Genomic DNA, 23,686 nt, shown 5'->3' on the forward strand with positions numbered 1-23,686 from the left:
ATGTGAGGCAACGCGATATACACACGTGTCACTTTACTCAATGATTAAAGTGATTTTTATTGTTCTTGGAATATTTGCCATTCTGCCTGAAATTTGTCTCTCTCCTTTTTAAATAAATTAGTTTGAAACTCTGTAACATTATGGCAGTGTTATTATGGAATCATGAGAACATAACTGCTGATAAACTTTTCAGAAATGGATATTTTCTAAGAGTATAATGATTCATTTTGTGCAAACTCACATTTTTCTCATGATTCACTTTTAAAAAGTTAGATTTGTTACTTCTAAAATAGTGCTGCTCTATGAGTGCAATCCTCCAGTAAATGCAAAATACATTTTTTTTGTTGTTGTTCCAAAATTTTGCATTTTGTATTCTTGAAAAGCCCCCGATCACTACTTTAAAGAAAAGGATCTGGACCTGGATCAGCCGTGTGTAATTCCAGTGATTCATGGCGAGCAGCGGTGGAGGACAGTGGCGGCTCAGTGATGTCTGCTGTATTAAGTATCACATGGTGGGTTCGGGCAGGGTGGAGTGCGGCGGGCTTGGTTGCTCGCTCTCCAGCTCAGCTGGATTTGGAGAGAGACGGAGTTTGTCTGAGTTAGGTTGAGATTGGCTGGCAGCGTGTTTGTGTAGGTTTGGCCGGGTTCTTGGGGTTGGCTTGCTGGGAAACAGCTATATACACGTTATAGTAAGCAGTAACGTGTTGCAGACTCTCGCTGCTTTTGGCTACACTCGAGAGCGTGACGGCAACAGACATCACACCAGGGCTGCGGTGATTAGCCAACTCCACAACACGCCATCCAGCCAGCCATCCAGCCAACCACAAGCAGCCAGCCACCTACCGCATACCCCGAGTGCACGGTTTTGTTTCTATAGTTACGGGTGAATGTCTGCATCACAGCGGTTACTGAGGGACTTTGTGTCTGGAGGTGTCTGGATTATGGAACCTCAGGGAGACAGCGGAACGTCAGATGCAGATGTGGTGTCACGCTACCTCATGCATTTACGTTTTAGGCGTGTTTCCATGTGCTGTCAATCAGCACGCCATGTGCACCCATCCTGACGTTCAGGAGGGGAACTCCAGCCTGACGTCTCGGAGTGGTCCAGATACTATTTTACTTGTGGACATTATGGGTGCTTCATTCGAGTGTATGTGCATGATGGAATCAGTGCTGAACATTCTGTCCTCCGGATCATATCACATCCTGATGTGATATGATGCTTATCTTCGTGATCCAGTTGTCATTGTTTTGGTTTTCTCCTGTACAACCTTAGAAGGAAAACAATTGTCTCTGTGATATAAGGAGCTGGACCACCATGATGTAGACCTGAGTTTGATTCCTGAACAATCTACCTGTGTCTTTTGGCAGGATGCTTCATTTCCATTGTCACGGTCAAATGGATAAATGGGTCGTGGCCTTTGCTGGGGAAGTAACCTGAGATGAGGTGGGATCCTGTCCAGGGGGTCGTAGACTGTCATCCGCTTCACGACCTGTGAAGGACTTTTGTGTTAAAGATACCAGATATTAGGACTTTTTGAAGTATTTGTACAGCTAAGCTGCTCCAGTTTAAACTGGGTCGGAAAGCAATAAAATTGATGGAAGGTCACTCTAAAATATTAATTATCATGTTAATGTTTTTAAGTGTAAAACACAATCTGCTTTTCCCACATTTTTAACTAAAGTAATGTAATCTTATTGAAGCTGTTGACAAAAAAAATTGAATTAAAGTGAGTGTTTAAATTTTTTTGAGTGGATTTTTTTGAGTATTATTTGAAAAAGAGGATTTGAAGCCACCACAGGTTGTAAAGAATGTTCTAATGGATTTTCTATTCTGATATAGAATTTTTTTTAAAAAATTTGAGGGCTAGAAAATGAAAACTATCCAGTTTTGTTGTCGAGCGACCTTCATTTTGGAATTCTTCACACAAAGGTTGGGAACTCTTGGGAATTCTGCTTTTTTTTTTCTTTTTTTTTTTACAGATTGATCAGCTCCGGTTTATCTCAGATTGATCTAACAGCTGCTGTAGACTAACGTTGATATATCAAATGTCGCAAATTTTAATTTTTTAAAATGTTTTTAAATCTATTTTCATCAAAGCACAAAACAAAACACCAGAACATCAATTACAAAGTACAAACATAATGTTGATACAGTCAAGTACGTAAATGTGCCACAACCCAAACCTTCATAAATATCCAACACCAACCACAGACCCTCCAAAACAATAACAATAAAAAAAAAACAAGGTTGCCACACTTTCAGAAACTCTTCAGCCCTCCCTCTAACACTAAACTTGATTTTTCAAGTTTTTAGAAAAACATGAGATCTTTTCAACCAAGAAGAAATAGATGGGGGATGCCCTTTCTAGGAAAATAATATTCTGCATCATGCTAACAATGCGGCCGCTTGTACTCGCGGGTACAAGCGGCCGAGATGAGTTTCCTCCGCAGGGTGGCTGGGCGCTCCCTTAGAGATAAGGTGAGGAGCTCGGTCACTCGGGAGGAGCTCGGAGTCGAGCCGCTGCTCCTCCACGTCGAAAGGAGTCAGTTGAGGTGGCTCGGGCATCTTTTCCGGATGCCCCCTGGACGCCTCGCTGGAGAGGTGTTCCGGGCACGTCCCATTGGGAGGAGGCCCCGGGGAAGACCCAGGACACGCTGGAGGGACTACATCTCTCGGCTGACTTGGGAACGCCTTGGGGTTCCCCCGGAGGAGCTGGGGGAGGTGTGTGGATCGGGAGGTCTGGGCGGCTTTGCTTGAGCTGCTGCCCCCGTGACCCAACTCCGGATAAAGCGGAAGAAAATGGATGGATGGATGGATGCTAACAATGAGATAAAGACAATTATATCTGCCTGCGAGTTAGTAAAGGACACAGTGGGGAACCTCAGGAACTCCAAAAATAGTGATCAGTCTCCAGCCTGACGCAAAGAACGTGCAAGACAACATCAAAGTACGAAATCCAATATGGCTGATGTTTGGGGCAAAGAAAAACATAAGACTTAAATCACAGGGAGAGGAGTTGCATCTATCTCACAGATCAGAGACAATGAGATCAATTTGGGGTAATTTGATAAATGCAGCCTGTGTACTACTTTAAATTGAATTAGGGAAAGTCTTGCACAATATATGATGCATGAATTCTGTCAACTGCCTTAATCCCAGAAACCTCCCCGAACTCCAGACCCAACTCTTGTTCCTATTTGCAGATAATTTTATTGACTGGATGATTGTCCATTGAAAGAACAATATTAGATATCCGCAATATAAGAGCTTTCTTTTGGGCCATAAGTTGAAAGAGGTTCTCCCAAGGATGTTTAGGAGGCTGCGAGGGGAATGCCATAAAAGTAGTAGATGCACAATGTCTAATAAAAAAAAAAGACATGAAGGCAAACCATATAAGGAAGACATATCGGTGAAATGAATGCCCCCATCACACATAGCAAGAATTTGCCAGAAGCATGCCCGACTTGGCAAATATTGCCATAATCTCAGGCAGTCGGGAAGAAAAGAGGCATGGTCAGCAGTGTCAGAGTGCAGACAGACTGCCTCGTCCACACCTGTCAGATCTCATCTAGAACGTATGTAGATGACATAGACTGCTGTCAGATGGCCATAAAAGGCACTGCAGACTGCCCAATCTCCAAATGTCTGGATGGCAAACACAGACCGGAGTGCTGTGTTCCTCACGTGCACGTGCATGTAAGTGCTCAGTGTGCATGTGCAAACGGGTGGGGCTGCAATTACCACTCAGCCGTGTGTGTGTACACATAACATAACACTGCATGGGCCCTGTGCGCGCCTGCCACTGGACAGCTTCACTCAAAGTTGGCTGGCATTTGGGCCATGCAGTCCCTTAGACGGAGCACCTTTCCAGGGAACTTTCTTTTTCTTGTTTGCCCACTTCAGGAGCACAACACAACTCTGGACACCGCAATGGTTGTATTATCACATGGCCTTAATTTTTTCTTTTGGGTGAGAGGATTTTAACCACAGGCTGCGGTCCCAGCTTCATGTCCATGTCCGTGCTGTGAAACACCCTGGACCGCTGTTGGAGGTGAGATTCATGTTTACTAATGGCATTGTCGGCAGGATGTGGGTAGTCAAAGAACATGCTTAAATGCACCGGTGACTTCGGGACGAAGTCACAAATGGTGGCGAGATATGTAGCAAGGTGAAGTCTGGATTGAAAGGTGTTCCCGCGAGCTTGGCTAACGGGGAATTCCCCTTTGGCTGACCTGGTAGATTTCGAGTCTTTAGATCAAGCAGTCTGGGGTTTGATCCCACCGCAGTCCCGGCCACAAAGGTCCTCCGGTCACACTTGTCTGTCTGTCGTGCATGTGAGTGTGTCTTGTTACCCATCTGTGTTTCTTATTGTAGCTTCTGCCCACTGTCCTCTAGTCCTTAGTTATTCAGACTGTTCTCTTCATGTCTGTTGTTTTTTTTTTTTTTTTTGGATAACGTCATTTGTCATGTTCACTGTAGGTCCTTTCCCCATTTTGTCAGGTGTTTGTTTGCTGCCTCCTTGTGTTCCTTTCCTGTCAGCACCTTCTTCAATCTGCTCATCCAGTTGGCTCATCAGTACACCTGTGGTTAATCAGTTAGCTTATTTAAATCACTTCCGTGGTTTTTCTGTTGCCGGCCCCTTGTCACCTTGGTTCTCCTGTTTGTAAGTCTTCTTCTAACTGCTGAGTTTTGATAGTTGAGTTTGGTGTTCACCTTGTTTATTTGTCCACTTTGTTTTTGAAGGATTTGGTTCTGTTCACATTGTTTTATTTATTTTGTCAATTGAAGCATTTTGTTGTGTTTACGTTATTTATTTGTTCACTTTATTGATTGAAAGGATTTGGGATTTTCTCACTTTATTTGTTCACTTTGGATGGTTGAGGAATTTTGGATTTGTTGGTCACTTTGAACTCTTGGTCATTCATTGTCACCAGGAATAATAAAGCTTGTTCCTTGCACCTAACTCCCTATGTTTCTGCTTGCATATCGTGGTCCAGTCTTAGGCTTAGTGGTACTTAACCATAACAAAGATGAAATGCAGTGTCTAAGAAGAAAGGAGGAAAGAGGTGATTCTCACATAATGGGCCAAGAGCAAAAGCAGAAACACATTTGAAGTGAAGTCGAAATTGATACTGCATTTTAATGACTCAGAGGCGGTCAGCATGGGTTTCACCCTGGATGTTTGCTGATACCATTTTGATCTACAGCATCCCCTGAGCATGCTGGGTGGTGTAGTTTAGAACAACATTTCCCCCCTTTAGAAAACACCTGTATTTTTTCACTGGTGTTTCCGCTGAACTGATGCCACAGGACACAACAGGATCTGGTGGTCAGTTCTGCAATGGTTCCTCAGTCAGGTCATTTGTGGTGTCCACGTTTTTGAGTGTACCGTCAGGCTGTTGCACAGAACACTGGCTTGACACTTGGTTTCTTCTCAGCAGTGTACCATGGTCTGTCTGGATCTGATATGAACGTGGTGTTATTTCTCTTTTTGCTGATCCTTGGATGTTGCAGATGCCAGTCATGTGATCTTGAATTCTGACAGGTTATGCAGTGGTTTAGCTCTCATGTCATGTTGCTGTTTTTGTTTCTGTGTTTCTTTGATTTTATCAGTTTTGACTTTGTATGCTCCTTTTGGTGTCAACAGGTGCTCCTGTATTGGCATGTTTGTGTGGATACGTCATCCTATCAGCATCTGGGCTGGTGATGGGCCATTTTGCAGTGGTGCACTTCAATAGATCATTAAACTCTGATGAAAATCTGCCTTTCCATCATGTGCTTTCTTCATGAGACCTTTGACAACCTTCACTGAGCTCCCTTCGAGGCCATTTGATCTGGGATAATGTGACCTAGATGTCATATGTTGGAACCCTCATTCATGGGCAAAGTCAGCAAATTCTCTACTTGCAAACTATGGACCGTTGTCTGATACTAGCTGACTTGGCACATCATGTCTTGCAAAGACTGTCTTCAGGAATGCAACGGCTGCTTTTCTAGATGTTGTCTGAAATGTTGCAACTTTTGAATAGTTTGAAAAGTAATCTGTTACTACGACGTGGTTTTTACCACTGCAGTTGAACAGATCTGCTCCCAGTCTTTCAAACGGTCTGTTGGGTACAGGGTTTGTCACAAGTGACTCTGCTTTCTGTTGAGGTCGATATGTCAAACATATTTCACATGAGGCTGCGGTGTGGCTAATGTCTTGGTTCATTCGAGGCCAATACATAACCTTGCGTGCTCTGCATTTGCATTCTTCTTCCCCCATGTGCCAGAGTATCTTTTTTAGCATCTCCTTGTGCATTAAGGTTGAAATAACAAATCTGTTGCCTTTAAACACAATGTCATCAACAACTGACAGCTGTGTTTGGTAGGTTCAATAGTCCTGCACTTATCGCGGACTGTCCCTATTGTGTTCAACATATACTTGAATATCAACACATTTTTCATCATAAAGTCTCTCTTGCTTGTCCACTGCTCTGGACAGAGCATCTGCAGTATACATGTACTTTCCAGGTGTGTATGTTATCTTCACTTCATATTTCTGTAGCCTTATCAGCATGTGCTGTGTCCTCATTGGACAATTAGCCAATGGCTCGGACATGATGGCGACCAAGGGTTTGTGGTCAGTTCAATCTGAAAGCTGTTAAAAATATCCAGTGCATCTTCCCCGGTCACATGAAGAAAGATTTGGGCTTCCATCTCTTCGTCCGACTCCAGCTGCAGCCAGATACGTATATTTCAAATCTCTGCTTGAAACGTTTCCATTCATCAGCAAGATTTCCACTGAACTCTGCATGGTGAGCATAGACTTAGACTTAGTCCGCTAAGTCTATAGCGGAGTTTTGCTGTGGAATTCACCCTGATGCCGACTCTGGCACATTATCTCCCACCATTAGCAATGATTAGCCTGCTTGTAGCTTTTGGTAGCTCGCCTTTTTCCTCAGCTCCAACTCGCTCACGAGTCGCTCTGTAGCGTGCAGTCACATGTCGCTCTACAGACTCCTTTTTCTGACACCAAGGTGTACTTGATCGTGCACATTAATGACTCGGAGAAGGTCAGCAGTGGTTTCACTCTGGACGTTTACTGGTGCCATTTTGATCTACAGCAACCCCGGAGAGAACCCACGCAAACACTGGGAGAGCATGTAAACTCAACACGGAAAAGCCACAGGTGGGAATCGAAGCCATGACCTTCTTCCTGTGAGGCAACAATGCTAACCACTAATCCACCGCGCTGCCCTCCTTAAATAAACATATCTGACTACATAAACACAAAATCAACATCCCAAACTGGTGAAAGCATTGAGTGCGAGTTGTTTGCACAGGAATTACATTTATTCAAAACCCCTGGGAGCAGCGTGACGCATCTGTACCGGTTCTGCAACACCAACAGTTTAACTGTGCAGGAAGAATTTACATGTGAAATGTGGCAGAACACGCCAACTGCTGCTGGATCACGCTCCCCTTCAAAACAGACAGAACACTTAAATACTCTTTACTGACCAGCAGATCGTTTAGTGTGGAGATCCCCGTGTCAGTTACACGAGAAGGTTTTTAGGTCCAAGTCTCAGAGGTCGTATGGAAGCAGAAATGAATGATGAAGTCACAAGAACACCGTCATGTAATTTGTACCAACAAGCCATCTCACCAAATTTTCACCACAGATAGATATTGGGCCATACTGAATTTTAGAGGTGAACCGGATTCTGGATCAGGATTTCAGTTTCTACGCTTTAACTTGGGCGGATTTTGAGGATTACGTCAAAACTTGAACAGATTTTCACCAAATTTTCACCACACATTGGTGTTAGGCCTGGGAGGTGATCTGGATCCAGATTCGGATTCCAGATCAAGATTCGGATTCTGCATCAAGATTTCACATTGTAGACTCTTAAAGATTATGTCAAAACTACTTCACGGATACAACATCATGATGGAAAACCAATATCAGGAAGACACTATTTTTTTTTTTTCAGCTTGTGAATTAAATATCAGATTGCAACATGTTGATCAGTTGGAACATTCTGGATCAGTATGCAGTTTCTGCATTGTGTTGTGGAATCCGGATCCAGGTAAAGTCTGGGTCACAATGTGAATCACATATCTGTTATTTTGAGTCCTCATCAACCCTAGGCATGTCTAGGTCTGTTGGGCAGAAATCTCGGATTGTTCTTGTTTAGTCAATATTTCACACGCCACACAAGTTCATGTGTCTTTGCTTCCACAGAACATAGGCATGAGTTTTAGAAGTTCACTGCTCAACCGAAACAGAGCCACACCACCGCAGCTTTCAGTTGCTTCTACTAGGACATCATCATGCATTAAAGAGAAAGAAGGGGGGGATCAAAAAACTCAGCATAGTGCTCAAAGCATCCAATTTGTCTCTGAATTTATATATATATATATATATACAGTAGTGTTCAGAATAATAGTAGTGCTATGTGACTAAAAAGATTAGTCCAGGTTTTGAGTATATTTCTTATTGTTACATGGGAAACAAGGTACCAGTAGATTCAGTAGATTCTCACAAATCCAACAAGACCAAGCATTCATGATATGCACACTCTTAAGGCTATGAAATTGGGCTATTAGTAAAAAAAAAGTAGAAAAGGGGGTGTTCACAATAATAGTAGTGTGGCATTCAGTCAGTGAGTTCGTCAATTTTGTGGAACAAACAGGTGTGAATCAGGTGTCCCCTATTTAAGGATGAAGCCAGCACCTGTTGAACATGCTTTTCTCTTTGAAAGCCTGAGGAAAATGGGACGTTCAAGACACTGTTCATAAGAACAGCGTAGTTTGATTAAAAAGTTGATTGGAGAGGGGAAAACTTATACGCAGGTGCAAAAAATTATAGGCTGTTCATCTACAATGATCTTCAATGCTTTAAAATGGACAAAAAACCAGAGACGCGTGGAAGAAAACAGAAAACAACCATCAAAATGGATAGAAGAATAACCAGAATGGCAAAGGCTCACCCATTTATCAGCTCCAGGATGATCAAAGACAGTCTGGAGTCACCTGTAAGTGCTGTGACGGTTAGAAGACGCCTGTGTGAAGCTAATTTATTTGCAAGAATCCCCCGCAAAGTCCCTCTGTTAAATAAAAGATGTGCAGAAGAGGTTACAATTTGCCAAAGAACACATCAACTGGCCTAAAGAGAAATGGAGGAATATTTTGTGGACTGATGAGAGTAAAATTGTTCTTTTTGGGTCCAAGGGCCGCAGACAGTTTGTCAGACGACCCCCAAACTCTGAATTCAAGCCACAGTTCACAGTGAAGACAGTGAAGCATGGTGGTGCAAGCATCATGATATGGGCATGTTTCTCCTACTATGGTGTTGGGCCTATATATTGCATACCAGGTATCATGGATCAGTTTGGATATGTCAAAATACTTGAAGAGGTCATGTTGCCTTATGCTGAAGAGGACATGCCCTTGAAATGGGTGTTTCAACAAGACAATGAGCCCAAACAGACTAGTAAACGACCAAAATCTTGGTTCCAAACCAACAAAATTAATGCCTCGCAGATGTGAAGAAATCATGAAAAACTGTGGTTATACAACTCAATATTAGTTTAGTGATTCACAGGATTGCTAAAAAAGCAGTTTGGACATAATAGTTTTGAGTTTGTAGCATCGACAGCAGATGCTACTATTATTGTGAGAACCCCCTTTTCTACTTTTTTTTTACTAATACCCCAATTTCATAGCCTTAAGAGTGTGCATATCATGAATGCTGTTGGATGTTGTTGTTGGATTTGTGAGAATCTACTGAATCTACTGGTACCTTGTTTCCCATGTAACAATAAGAAATATACTCAAAACCTGGATTAATCTTTTTAGTCACATAGCACTACTATTATTCTGAACACTACTGTGTGTGTATATATATATATATATATATATATATATATATATATATATATATATATATATATATAATTTCATAGTGCAGCAGTTTGAATTTAATAATAAAAATTAATCTGACGTTGCACTTTAAATATTTATTTTACCATTTCTCACTTTTTGGGCTCAAGCTCTTTTGATGCACCACAGCTAACTGACAGAAAAGACGAGTAAAGGGGTCATATGGTGCAAACTCTTTTTTTTTTAATTGGCCTGAGACACGCCCACACCGCCTCTGTAAAGGTAAAGAGGGTGTGGCAAATAGAAGCACCTTTCTATTTAAAGTAACAGACTCAGAAACAAGTTGTTAACAGACCTGAAAATCTGAATTATTTATTCATTTATTTTTGGCTAAAAATTGTAACATCCATTTTTCAGAAACCTATTGACCTCTTCAAGTCAAAGTTATCACTGCGGCTCATTTAGTGCCACTCAGATTTAAACTGACTTTTAGCTTTTTTCATGTTTATTTTTCAACATTCTGGCTTCTGCATCAGACTAATTTCAAAATCAGTGACATCAGCAAAGTGTGAAATGATCCAGATTAAATGAGTCATTTCCATCTGGTGGGCAGAAATAAGTTTCCACAGAACTATCAAATAATGTTTCAAAGTAGGAAACTGTCACTTCTGTTTCTTACTCAGATGTTTACATGATGGTTGTGACATCATGATGGAAAACTGGACGTTACATGTTGAGTAAGGTTAAAAAAAAATGACTGACAGGTAGTTTGTTTCCAAATTGTGAGTACACAAATGCATAAAATTTAAATTAAAATACTAATTAGTAATCAATAACAGTGTCACAGAGCATGAACATATCAAAAGTGAAAGTTACACATTTCTTCTCTTTACTCTATACTTGTGCATTAATGACATTTATTATGCGTATCTTGATATATAATTACAGCTTCAAAGTTCTTTTCAGTTGTTTAAAACATTTGGCTGAACAAAGCATTTTATTCTCAAACAATTTCTTCCAAACTCTTTATGATGTCACAGAGTTGTGTGCATTCATCCAGGACAAAAATATAAAATAAAACCAACGTTAATTATGGATATTCTACCTGTGTCACACATTAGAATGCAGCACTAAGAACACAGTAATTTTTTTACAGTCTGAGCCTGTTATTTGTCACATTTTAAATCTACATGTTAAGTTTCTAATAAGGAGAAACAGCTCAACTGCAGAGTGAGATATTTAACTTTGTCATACACACAGAACTTTGAAATCAATTATCATAAATTAATACTACATTTAAAAATATAAATGCACAAAACTATTTATTTGACATATTTCACATTTCCTCAGACAAGATATGAGTTGTCCAGAAACTCTTCATAGTAACATATTCCATTGGCTTGTTTTTTTTTTTTTTTTTTTTGAATTTCAGTAAATCAATAAATGAATGAACCTATTGATTTTAATCACAAAAATGTCCCCAAAATGATCTGGAGCTTGCATTAGGAAGACAGCGCCACCTAGTGCTATGTAAAAACAGCTGCTGCAGTCTTTACAATCGTTTTGCTCAAAATGAAATATGCAGAATTTAAATGAAATATTACAGCAGCATAAAAGCAGGTGTGATTAACGTGAAAGCAATCATTGCAAAAATTACTGCAGAATTTTATCAGAAGTGACAAAATAATTTTACAATGTATGAACTAAATATGAACAATAAGATGTTCTACATGGAGAATTTGAACCAAAAAAAAAAAAAAAAAAAAGAATTCTCTTAAGCTGCTCCCTTGTTTTCACTCAGGGGTCACCACAGCAGATCCATATGGTAAATGGACTGCATTTATATGCCACTTTTCCATCTGCATCAGAAGCTCAAAGAGCTTTATAATTATGCCTCACATTCACCCATTCACACAGACACACTCACACACCGATGGCAGGGTGCTTAGTGATTTTCCAGTCTGGCTGGGGTTTGAACCCAAGTGGAAAGTGGATACATGTTGATTTGGCACATTTTACGCCACGTCCTTCCTGACACAACTCCACATGGAGAATGGACAGGGGTAAGTTTTGAACCAGGAACCTTCCACAGTGAAACCAAGCAGACTAACTGCTTGGCCACCATGCCCATCCGTATAACGCTCTCTCTCTCTCTCTCTCTCTCTCTCTCTCTCTCTCTCTCTCTATCTATCTATCTATATGTGTATATATATGTGTGTGTATATATATATGTGTGTATGTACGAGGTCTGTGAGAAAAGTATCGTACCATTTTATTTTTTTCAAAAACTATATGGATTTGATTCATATGTTTTTACGTCAGCCAAGCTTGAATCTTCGTGCGCATGTGTGAGTTTTTCCCCGCCTGTCGGTTGTGTCATTCGCCTGTGAGCACGCCTTGTGGGAGGAGTGGTCCAGCCCCCTCGTCGGATTTTCATTGTCAGGAAATGGCGGAATGATTTGGGCTTTTTTTCCATCAGAATTTTTTCAGAAACTGTTAGAGACAAGCAGCTGGAAACCATTCAAAAAATGTATCTGGCTTTCGGTGAAAATTTTACGGGCTTCACAGAGAATAAGGAGTGTTACTACAGCTTTAAGGACGGCCCACAATTGCGCACAGCGCGCCGCGTTCCGAGCTGCCATCGAGAGGCAGAAAACACCACATCATTTCTAAACGGATCCCTGTGTGGAGCTGGGACCATCGTGAGCAATTTCTCTGGTTATCACAAGAGCTGGACATCAGCCATTTTCTGGCAGATTTCACTTTTAACAAGAGATTTTGTCATGGAAAGCCGCGCAGAGGCTTCGCGCGTCAGGATCGATTCGCTGATCGAGTGAGACAAAGGAACGCCTCCGTTTCCGAGTGCCAGGGGACAAGTTGGGACATGCCTATCTCGGCTTTCAATGCTTACCAGCCCAGTGAGTATAAGAGAAATTGTGGAGAGCTGGGCAACGTCCTGAACCCGGCTTGTGTTTCTACTATGTTAAATCTGGATCTCGAGCCCAGCTGTGCCACCCACCCTGCGCTTTCAGAGGAAAGGGAAACATCACGGTCGGCGCTCAGGAGTGGCCATAAGCGTCGGCTGTACTGACAGGCTGCTGTTCATCCAAGACACCATCTCCGAGCGTCATTTCCTGTGTGACACCGGTGCACAGAGGAGCATTCTCCCCGCTTCCAGACTGGGCATCCTCTCAGATGAGTTTGGAGGCCCCCCTCCCAGCTACTAACACCAGCCCTGTACGCACCTATGGCACTCGACATGTGGACCAGAGATTTAACTTTGTCACAGCTAAAGTTGTTATCCCCCTCCTGGGCGCAGATTTCATATGCGCTTAGGGACTACTGGTGGATGTCAAAAACCGGTGCTTGATTGACGCCAACACCTTTAGTTCATACGGCTGCACCCTCAGTGGTGTGGACTCCATCAGACTGTCTAGCGTGCTGTCGCAGGCTGACGTGTTTCACCGCCTGCTCAGGGAATTCCCTGCACTCACGCAGCAGACCATTTCATCCTCTGCCGCCAAGCACAGAGTAGAGCACTATATCGCCACCACGGGCTCACTTGTGTACTCCTGGGCAAGACGTCTCAACCCGGCCAAGCTCGATATATATATATGTGTATATAGTGATAAATAATACCTTAATTGTACTGTACAGTGCAACATTCTTCTTTACGGTTTGAGTTTAATACGATTAATTAATTTAGGGAAGTACGGTGGATTAGTGGTTAGCACTGTTGCCTTACAGCAAGAAGGTCATGGGATTGATTCCCACCTGAGGGCTTTCTGTGTGGAGTTTGGATGTTCTCCCCATGTTTGTGTGAGTTCCCTCTAGGTGCTCTGGCTTCCTCCCACATCCAAAGACATGCAGGTTAGGTCAATCAATCAATTTTTTTTTATATAGCGCCAAATCACAACAAACAGTTGCCCCAAGGCGCTTTATATTGTAAGGCAAGGCCATACAATAATTATGTAAAACCCCAACGGTCAAAACGACCCCCTATGAGCAAGCACTTGGCTACAGTGGGAAGGAAAAACTCCCTTTTAACAGGAAGAAACCTCCAGCAGAACCAGGCTCAGGGAGGGGCAGTCTTCTGCTGGGACTGGTTGGGGCTGAGGGAGAGAACCAGGAAAAAGACATGCTGTGGAGGGGAGCAGAGATCGATCACTAATGATTAAATGCAGAGTGGTGCATACAGAGCAAAAAGAGAAAGAAACAGTGCATCATGGGAACCCCCCAGCAGTCTACGTCTGTAGCAGCATAACTAAGGGATGGTTCAGGGTCACCTGATCCAGCCCTAACTATAAGCTTTAGCAAAAAGGAAAGTTTTAAGCCTAATCTTAAAAGTAGAGAGGGTGTCTGTCTCCCTGATCTGAATTGGGAGCTGGTTCCACAGGAGAGGAGCCTGAAAGCTGAAGGCTCTGCCTCCCATTCTACTCTTACAAACCCTAGGAACTACAAGTAAGCCTGCAGTCTGAGAGCGAAGCGCTCTATTGGGGTGATATGGTACTACGAGGTCCCTAAGATAAGATGGGACCTGATTATTCAAAACCTTATAAGTAAGAAGAAGAATTTTAAATTCTATTCTAGAATTAACAGGAAGCCATGATGGATTGGAAACTTTAAATTGTCTGTAGGTGTGCATGCTGGTATGAATGTTTGTTTGTTTCTATGTGGCCCTGTGACAGACTGGTGTCCTGTCCAGGGTGTACCCTGCCTCACGCCCTATGACTACTGGGATAGGCTCCAGCCCCCCGCGACCCTTAATTGGAGTAAGCGGTTGAAGGTGAGTGAGAAAAATTATATCACACTGACACAGATTTTAATTATTATCCAGCAGCTTTCTCTGCAGTTTGACTACAGTTTCTGCATGATTGACAGGTTTGGTTGGTGCATGTACTCAAAGAAATTGATAAAAATGTAAAAAAAAAAAAAACCCACCACGGTGTGTTAAGAAAAATATCTATCCACAATCAACACCAGAATTTAAAGATTGTTCAGATCGATCATTTCACCAAGCTTCAAGTTAACAGCTCGATTTATTTCCTCAAGTGTGCATCAGAATGCAATTAAAATGAGCACTCACTCTCACTTTTCTGGGTTGGACTTTCAGACACGCGTGATCAGTGTGGGTCAGGCTAAATGTAGCTTATTTTACGGCTGTTTCACGCCTGGTATTTAACTTTGGTTTGCAAACATTTGGCTCTTGCACAGCTGGTGTGCAGCGCGTGTGAAGGTGCAGGCACACAGAGAGTTATTCATAGTTTCCGAGCAGGAGGAGAGAGAGCAGTGTGCTGCTTTCTTCCTGTCACTGCAGCAGGCGAGGCCCTTTGAGACCTGTGGCTTCTGACAACAGTTCCGAGAATGCATCTGTACCTGGATCATCCCCAGCCCACCCAGATTTTTACTACCCTTTCAGCATCCTTAATTCATGAGATCATAGCTCATATTCAACCATCAAACTACTATGCAAAATTGTTTATTTGCATTTTATATTTCCTTACAATTTCAGTTTTTTGTTAAACAGTTACGTGTCCATGGTGGTGGATATTCAACGGACATAATTCACCATACAGAGTATGTTTTCTGTTTAATATGTGGCAAAATGCCCAGATACCAAAGTGTCGCTACTGGTGGTTAGAGTGTGTCCTCTGTTCTGCAGATGTTAACACACAGAGGTGCACATATTGTGGTTTCCTGTCTCGGCCCCTGTGCAGGTGATTGGCAGTGTGTATTTCTGCTGTGCATTTGACAAGCCATCTCGGCTCCCTGTGGTGCTTTTCCTGTCAGAATTCCTGTGAGGTTAATGGGCGGGGCCGAGCTGTTCTAAAAGGTCTGTGAATTTTGTGAAAAGAGAGAAAGTGACATGGCGATGTGTTGTCAAAATGGGAAATTGTTGCTTCTTGTTTCAGCTATTACAATTTCCACACTGATGACCCAACATCTGTCTTTTGAATTTTTGTGAAGGACATTCCGATGTGATCATGACAGCGAACGCTATGCCTTTGAAGCTCCCTAAGTTTTCAAGGTGCAACTTTTAAAGTCATTTGAACTTTCTGATGTTGAGAGGGCCAGCAGGCTTTTTTCTCTGCATGGCTCAGGGGACAGAAAACCCTCTGAGCTTATGGAGGAATCAGCCCTGATTTCCTCTTCGTCTACCTCTTCTAGCAGCAACTCCCCCTCAGGTGCGTTCAGCTTTGTCCAACACAACCATCACAGACTGCTGCGTGCTGGAAAACGAAACGGACAAGTTTTTTTCTGGCTGGTCAACACCACAGCATGGCTGCTGTGGCCATGCTGCAGCATGACTACCCCCGCCCACACCTTTCACATGACTCCGCTGCTCACAGGTGATGTGCCACTCATGGCAACGGCACCTGTTTCGCCTCAGCAACGTCCTGAACCCGGCTTGTGTTTCTACTATGTTAAATCTGGATCTTGAGCCCAGGCTGTCACCCACCCTGCGCTTTCAGAGGAAAGGGAAACATCACGGTCGGCGCTCAGGAGTGGCCATAAGCGTCGGCTGTACTGACAGGCTGCTGTTCATCCAAGACACCGTCTCCGAGCGTCATTTCCTGTGTGACACCGGTGCACAGAGGAGCATTCTCCCCGCTTCCAGACTGGACATCCTCTCAGATGGGTTTGGAGGCCCCCCTCCCAGCCACTAACACCAGCCCTGTACGCACTTATGGCACTCGACATGTGGACCAGAGATTTAACTTTGTCACAGCTAAAGTTGTTATCCCCCTCCTGGGCGCAGATTTCATATGCGCTTAGGGACTACTGGTGGATGTCAAAAACCGGTGCTTGATTGACGCCAACACCTTTAGTTCATACGGCTGCATCCTCAGTGGTGTGGACTCCATCAGACTGTCTAGCGTGCTGTCGCAGGCTGATGTGTTTCACCGCCTGCTCAGGGAATTCCCTGCACTCACGCAGCAGACCTTTTCATCCTCTGCCGCCAAGCACAGAGTAGAGCACTATATCGCCACCACGGACCCACCTGTGTACTCCTGGGCAAGATGTCTCAACCCGGCCAAGCTCGGCATTGCCGAAGCTGAGTTTGACTACATGAAATGCCTCTGTGTTATCTATCGCTCCGACAGCCCACAGGTGTCGCCCCTTCACATGGCTAAATGGCATGCCGATGCGTGTTGCTCCTTCTTTCAGTTACTGCAATATCCTTCTTCTTCTTTTCCTTTCAGCTGCTCCCGTTAGGGGTCGCCACAGCAGATCAGTCGTTTCCATCTCGCCCTGTCCTCTGTATCTTCCTCTGTCACACCAACCACCTGCATGTCTTCCCTCAGCACATCCATAAACCTCCTCTTTGGCCTCCCTCTGCTCCTCCTGTCTGGTGGCTCCATCCTCAGCATCCTACTCCCTATATACCCTGGGTCCCTCCTTTGCACGTCCAAACCATCTCAATCTCGCCTCTCTGACTTTGTCTCCAAACCGTCCCACCTGAGCTGTCCCTCTGATATGTTCCACATCTGTAAAAGTGATGATTTGTATTAACAAGAATCTGTGTATTTACTTTCTCGTTGCTTGTGGGTTCTGAAAATGAGGCGACTATGTTTCCAAATGGCCGTGATTCATAACTGTTTCAGGTGATAATTTTGTTAAAGTGCAAATCTTACTGACCTTGAGTTTGACCTTTCAAAGGTACCAAATGTCATGTGACCAAGAGAAAGGTGATATGACTTCCTGTTAGTGTTTAATAGTAGCCATAGGTGCATCTGTAACAGATTCCTTGAAATCTTCCTGCTAAATATAAGAGTTGGACCAGATTTTTCTCAAAATCAAAGCCTGAACCATTTCACCAAGTTTGGTCCAAATCAGTTTAAAATTCAGAGTTATTATTGTTCACACAAAGGTCCTAAAACCAGTACACAACCGTGCATGGGTGGAATTTAAGATATCATCACATTAATCTGAACCTTCTCAAAGGTGCAATCATCAAGATACTAACAGCAGGAGGCAGTCGAAAGGCAGAAAGTGAGAAAGAAAAAGTTTGATCGTCTCGCCCAAAAGAACAGGACAGCTGCACGGTGGAAAACTGCAGAAAGTTGTGAAAGTGTGAAAAGAGGCGCTACTGCAAACTCTGGGCCCCGCGAGCGCCACACCAGTGCGAGTGCATTAAATATCTACAATCCCCATCAGCTTCCAGAGTCTGTGTCGGGCAGCAGACCTCCTGAATGATTCAACACCACCTCCATCCCTAAGAAAAGTTGTGTGCATGTGCACAACATGCATGTGTGCTCAAAAACACTTCTGCTGCTTCAGCATCTTTCTACACAACAAACAATTGTGAGAAACTGACTTTTGGCACTTGAGGATAAACAGAATAACATAAAGATACGAGACATTTATGAAATAAATTCAAACTCCAACTGGATTAAAATACAAATAATTTTACAGAGTTTATATCTGATATTGATAAATGACATATAATGTTTTTCTGAAGGGAAAAAATACAATGACCTAAAGGAGAAATTTACATTTTCTGTTTTTAGATTTTATGAGTCATAACTTTATTATTGCAGTTAATTTCACCTTATCGGCAAATATTCTTTTTTAACACGTTTGCTGCTAAATTTGCTGCTAAAAACAGCAAATAATAAAACACTTTCCAGTCAGAATCATTAACACCTTCAAATTGTGAGCATAGGATTGAAAACATATTCAGAAATAAATGCAAATGAACCAAATTGTGAAAACAGGGCATATTAATTTGGCAAAGGAGACATGTAAAAATTATAGTTTTGTAAAATAAATCTTTCAGTGTGTCACTTTGTGAATAACCTTTCCTGGAAGCTTTTTTGTATTAGCCTCTGAAATACGAATATATATTTATTTGTCTGTCATTGATGATTTCAAGGTTGCTGGGGGAGAAGCATCAGGGGGCTATATAAGATAAGATCAACTTTATTTATCCTGAAGGAAATTATATATATATGTGTGTATGTATGTTTCATAAGTACTTTTGTGTAAATATAACAAATAAAAATAATTCATGTAAAAATATTTATTTCGACCCTAAAATGACATTTTCACTTCCACTTTAAAGGCAGCTCGAAAGTTTAAAAAGAGCTGAAACAAAGTGCTAGGGGGCGCTGTTTTCCATCTGAACAAATCTGAAACATCTTCAAAAAGATGTTTCTTGTTTTGATGTTTTATTTTTGCATGTTTTACAAAGGACATCCGCAGTGGTGCTTTCTTGCTAATTTCTGACTTTATAATATCCGACTTTTTTTCTTTCTTCATTTGTCTCGAAATACAACCCCTCGCTGTGCCTTTTGGCTTTTCCAAAAAAGTTTAACAAACCCACTCTTCAACAAACTCAACAAATGAACCTCGAGAACGCTTTAAGAAATCAAGACTTCATTTTCAGAATATTTAACCCAAACTGGATGACATATAAAAACGTTTCATGACAAAAGATCCACCTCTCTGAAAATGCTACCATCTTGATCTAAAACTCAGCAATACAACAAAAAGACGTGATATTCAAAATCTCACGGACAGGAAGTAAAACTCAAACACAGACACGAGGCTTGGCTTTGGTCTAAATTCGCACTTTATTTCTAACACTTACAGGTTTTGTTTTGTCCCCTTTTCCCTGGACCCAGAACAACAGGCACACAGATAGCGATGAGTTCGGGACCGTTTCAAAACCCAAACATTTCCAACACAATCAACTCAGACAGAGCGCCTCCAGGTGAAACAAACAAAACAAAACAAAAACAGATACTAAAGCTTACAGAGCGGCATTTGCTTCTTCTTTTGTGACAACATTAAAGAACACTTCAACTGTCATAAAAAGGTGGGCGGAGAAAAGAAAAATCAAGAAGATACAGTGGAGCTCTTTGGTTTTCATTATTGAGGTTTTTCTTTAGCAGTAAAATCTATCTTTGCTGTTTTCTCTTTACCTTTGGATTTAAGCTTCGTTGTAGAAAAAATACAAAAGAATATGTTTTTAAATTTTCTCCGAAATAAATAAAGGAAACACAGGTTAAAAAATAAAACTAAAAATTGAAGTTTATTTTTCCTTTTTCTCCTCTGCACTCTGTTGTCGTCTTTGAGTGTCACAGTAAATTTGGATTTCTGCCGGCCAATAAAAGGACGTCTTACAGTTCACGGCGTTACAGTAAGTTTAACATTCACAGCCACAGAAGAAGTAGAAAGTCTTTTTGGAGAATCGTGAATGTTATTTACACATGAGACGACTGCGTTAGTTGGTGTCGCGTCCTGCCATGGTAGTTTTAGCTTTGGTATCATTCTCTGTCCACCACAGCGAGACGGAACACACACGCACACACACCCACACATACACACAAAACACTTTCTGCACAGTTTGAAGTCTCTGTGCACAGAAACACATGCAGGAAAAAGAAGGACAAAAGCTGAAATATTCACAGATTTCCACCAGATGAGTTTATCTGTCCACGCTGCACACCACAGGACAGCGGTTTGGGCCAGGTTCATGTCCCTCGCTCCTGAGTTCAGACATGTTCTGTTATTAAAGCTTGAACGTCTATTTGGTTTTTCATATCAGAGGTAAAAGTTCCTCGCCCTGAAGTGGGACGGAGTAAATCAGAAAGCTTTAGAGAGCAGAGGAGGAGACCTGACGGAGGACAGAAAAGCTAAAGAAAGTGTCCAAAGTGGACCAGTTAAACCACTTTGGAGTGTGCAGAACCAAGAGAGCAGTGATGAAATGAAAAAAAAATCCCCAAAGTTAAACCTGGTTTACGCCCAGACTGGAGGATCCTCTGGCTCTGGCCTGAGAGCGAAAGAACTATACATGACGACGCAGCTGTTATTTTCTATGTGACTCAGATGATTTCTGTATCAAACATATGTTTTTCATTGTCTGGTTCTAAGGAGTTTTAGGCTGAATAATTGGGTTCATTAAATGCATTTTGAGATAACCAGCACTGGTCGAAGTCTGCGCTCACAAGACCAATTAAAAAAAAGAACAAACTGCAGTCACATCTGACATGTGAGCGAGTCGGTGTGGCTTCTGTGAAATGATGCTACAACTCCCCCGTGTGCTCACTTACATGCAGACGGGTGCCCTAACACAGTGGCAACGGGTGATTTGAAACAGTTGTAAACCTGTTCATGCTGGGTGTATAGCTGAGAGAAAACAATACAACTGAAACAGAGACAGTTCACACAGTAGCAATGTTTAAAAAAGTTAATTAATGTGCAGCTATTGTGTCTCATTTGTTATTATTAAATGGATGTGTCACATTCATTCATTTTTCTATACCCACTTATTCAAATTCGGGTGTGGCTGGAGTCTACCCTAGTGGTCACTGAGGGAGACGTGAGGTACACTCTGGACAGACCGCCAGTCAATCACAGAAAAAATAAATAAATAAATAAATAACAGAATTGTGATAGACTGGCGTCCTGTCCCACGTGTCCCTCGCCTCACGCCCTGTGACTGCTGGGATAGGTTCCAGCCCCCAGTGACCTTGACTGGAGTAAGTGGATATGGAAAATGAAATAATGAATGGAAAAAACCCCAATCAACCAAATTTGAAAAAATTCAGCATGCCATGTCATCCATCAGTCACTGAAAAATCCATATTGGTTAACCACTAGTCTCAATCTTGAACCACTGCCATTTATTTCTTTAACCAGGATGAAATAATTTAAGGAGGTTTATAAACTTACAGCAAGTAAAAACTCCCAATTTCAGTAGATCTATTCCTGATGATGCAATAAATAAAATGAAATTTTGATAGGTTCTTTTAAAAAAGAATATATTATACTGGTTTTAATACTTCATGGTTTTGTGAAGGTAAATCGCTGATAGAAACTGAAACTCACACTACAAGTTCAGCTGGTTATTGGAAAAAATCAAATTCCAAACAATTATTATTATTATTATTATTATTATTTATTTATTTATTTATTTATTTATTTTGCCTTAAAAAAGTTTTTCCTCCGTCACAGTTTCCTCGCTCTGCAACAGTTTTTGCATTTGGTTTTTAAACATTTTTCCTGGACTTGTCTCAATGTCTCTGCAGAAACAAACCTCACAACAACCCCTGAAAAAAAATGACAAATATTCAGGAAACTTTAAATAGAATTCAATAAATACATATAAATAAAAAAATCAATAAATGAATAATAACAGAGGCGCAGAAGATCAAAAAATACAAATGACAATTTCATCCTCCCTCATACAATAAATACAAATATTTTCCAACAAACCGCCCGTGAGAGACAATTTTAAAGCTTTTGCTTCGTAAATCAAATTTTCTGACGTCATCATAGAATCGTATATCCAGTCTTTGATACACAAGCCATAACTAACAGTGGTTAATGTAGCTAAAAGAACTAATGGATAAAATCTCCCATCATAACATTTTCAACCTGGGCCCAAGATTCTCATTTTTCATCACCGCAATAATCATCAAAATAACTCCGCCTACTTTTCTTGCAACTATTTAAAAAAGTCGATTAGTTGTAAGTGTTCAGGAATGTGACGCAGAGTAGTGGGACTTCCAGTGCTCATGGATGCAGTCAGGCTAGGAATCTCAGGACACAGAACTCGTGCAGGAACCAGGGGACTGTTCCCACTAGCTGTCACTAAGTTCTTGCCCGGACCAAAGAATCATGGGGTCTTGTTCACAATATATCTGTCAGTTTTTGTTCTAATCCTCAGTATGGTCAAGAACTGAGTAAATCCAATACTAGCCCTCAGGTACTTTGGTGCCGGCACTTAGTCCTGGACTTTGTTGCATGAAGATGAAGAGGTCACCGACACGTAGCATGACTGGGAATCAAACCTGATAGGACAGTCTGTGTCCTAGGACTTTTTTGTTCCTTCACTATAAAACGAAATCAAACAGTGACATCAAAATCATCATTTGTGTTACTTTTTGCAAGCAGCTGAGAGTTTGTAGTGACATCAGATGTGAGCGGCGTGAGGACAAGATACGGGTCCAGGTTGAAAAATGATTCAGCTGTTTTACATCCCGCTAATTTTTTTTTCCAGCTGGTTTTATGGTTTGGTTTAGATGCATATAGACACATGCACATGTGCCCATCAAACGCACGTGCACACACACACGCACACTCTGACAGCTTGTGCATTGGTTTGGTTGTATTTGGTTTGGTTTTTCCGTCTAAAAAGTTCTGCTTTTGGTTTTCAGTTTTGGCTTCATCTTTTTTCACAACATTCTGTATCAGCTACATTTTCACAGTTATATGCAACCATAAACAAAACAACAGCAAAAAACAAAAAACAAAACCCGAAGAGAGAAGAAGATATGAAATTAGACTTCTCCAAGACCACCTCCCCACCCCATCCCAAACCCCCGTCAAAAATCGAAAGCAATGACACAAATCCATACGTCTTTGTGAACAAACACACTAATGGAAAGCAAAAACAAAAATATATATATGTATATATATATTCTCAAAGACAGTTGTTGTTTTTAAAAGCTGTTCCATCTTTTATCCATCCAGGAAAAGAAAGCGAGAACAAAGGTCACCAGCAGAGGGAGCGAGGGGACGATTTCTGTCTATCGATACAAGAACAGCACTCACAGTTAAAGACGGACAGACAGATTCCTCCTCTTCCTCCTCCTCTGTATTTGGTTTTGTTAACAGATCACTCATACACACAGTAACTAGTAGCAGTAGTCGTAGCTTTTGGTTTCGGGTTACTTTTGGTTTTTTGGTCTGCTGCTTCAAGTGCACCTCCTCCTGCTCCTCTTCCTCGTTCTTCTTGTGTGTGTGTGTGTGTGTTTTTTTACACCCCCTCCAGCTCCTGTGTCTTCTTCTTCTGCTTCTCCT

At 41.8% G+C, this 23,686-nt stretch overlaps 1 long non-coding RNA gene across 1 annotated transcript; it reads left to right on the forward strand.

Annotated features, from left to right (window-relative positions):
* The first annotated feature begins 17,209 nt into the window (after window positions 1-17,209).
* On the forward strand, window positions 17,210-23,674 carry LOC117502257. Its single transcript, XR_004558252.1, has 3 exons — window positions 17,210-17,220; window positions 19,814-19,817; window positions 23,458-23,674. It is a non-coding gene; the product is annotated as an uncharacterized LOC117502257 (long non-coding RNA).
* Window positions 23,675-23,686: the final 12 nt, after the last annotated feature.

This window comes from Thalassophryne amazonica, chromosome 20 (assembly GCF_902500255.1).
Source record: "Thalassophryne amazonica chromosome 20, fThaAma1.1, whole genome shotgun sequence".
In the NCBI taxonomy this organism is placed as follows: Eukaryota; Metazoa; Chordata; class Actinopteri; order Batrachoidiformes; family Batrachoididae; genus Thalassophryne; species Thalassophryne amazonica.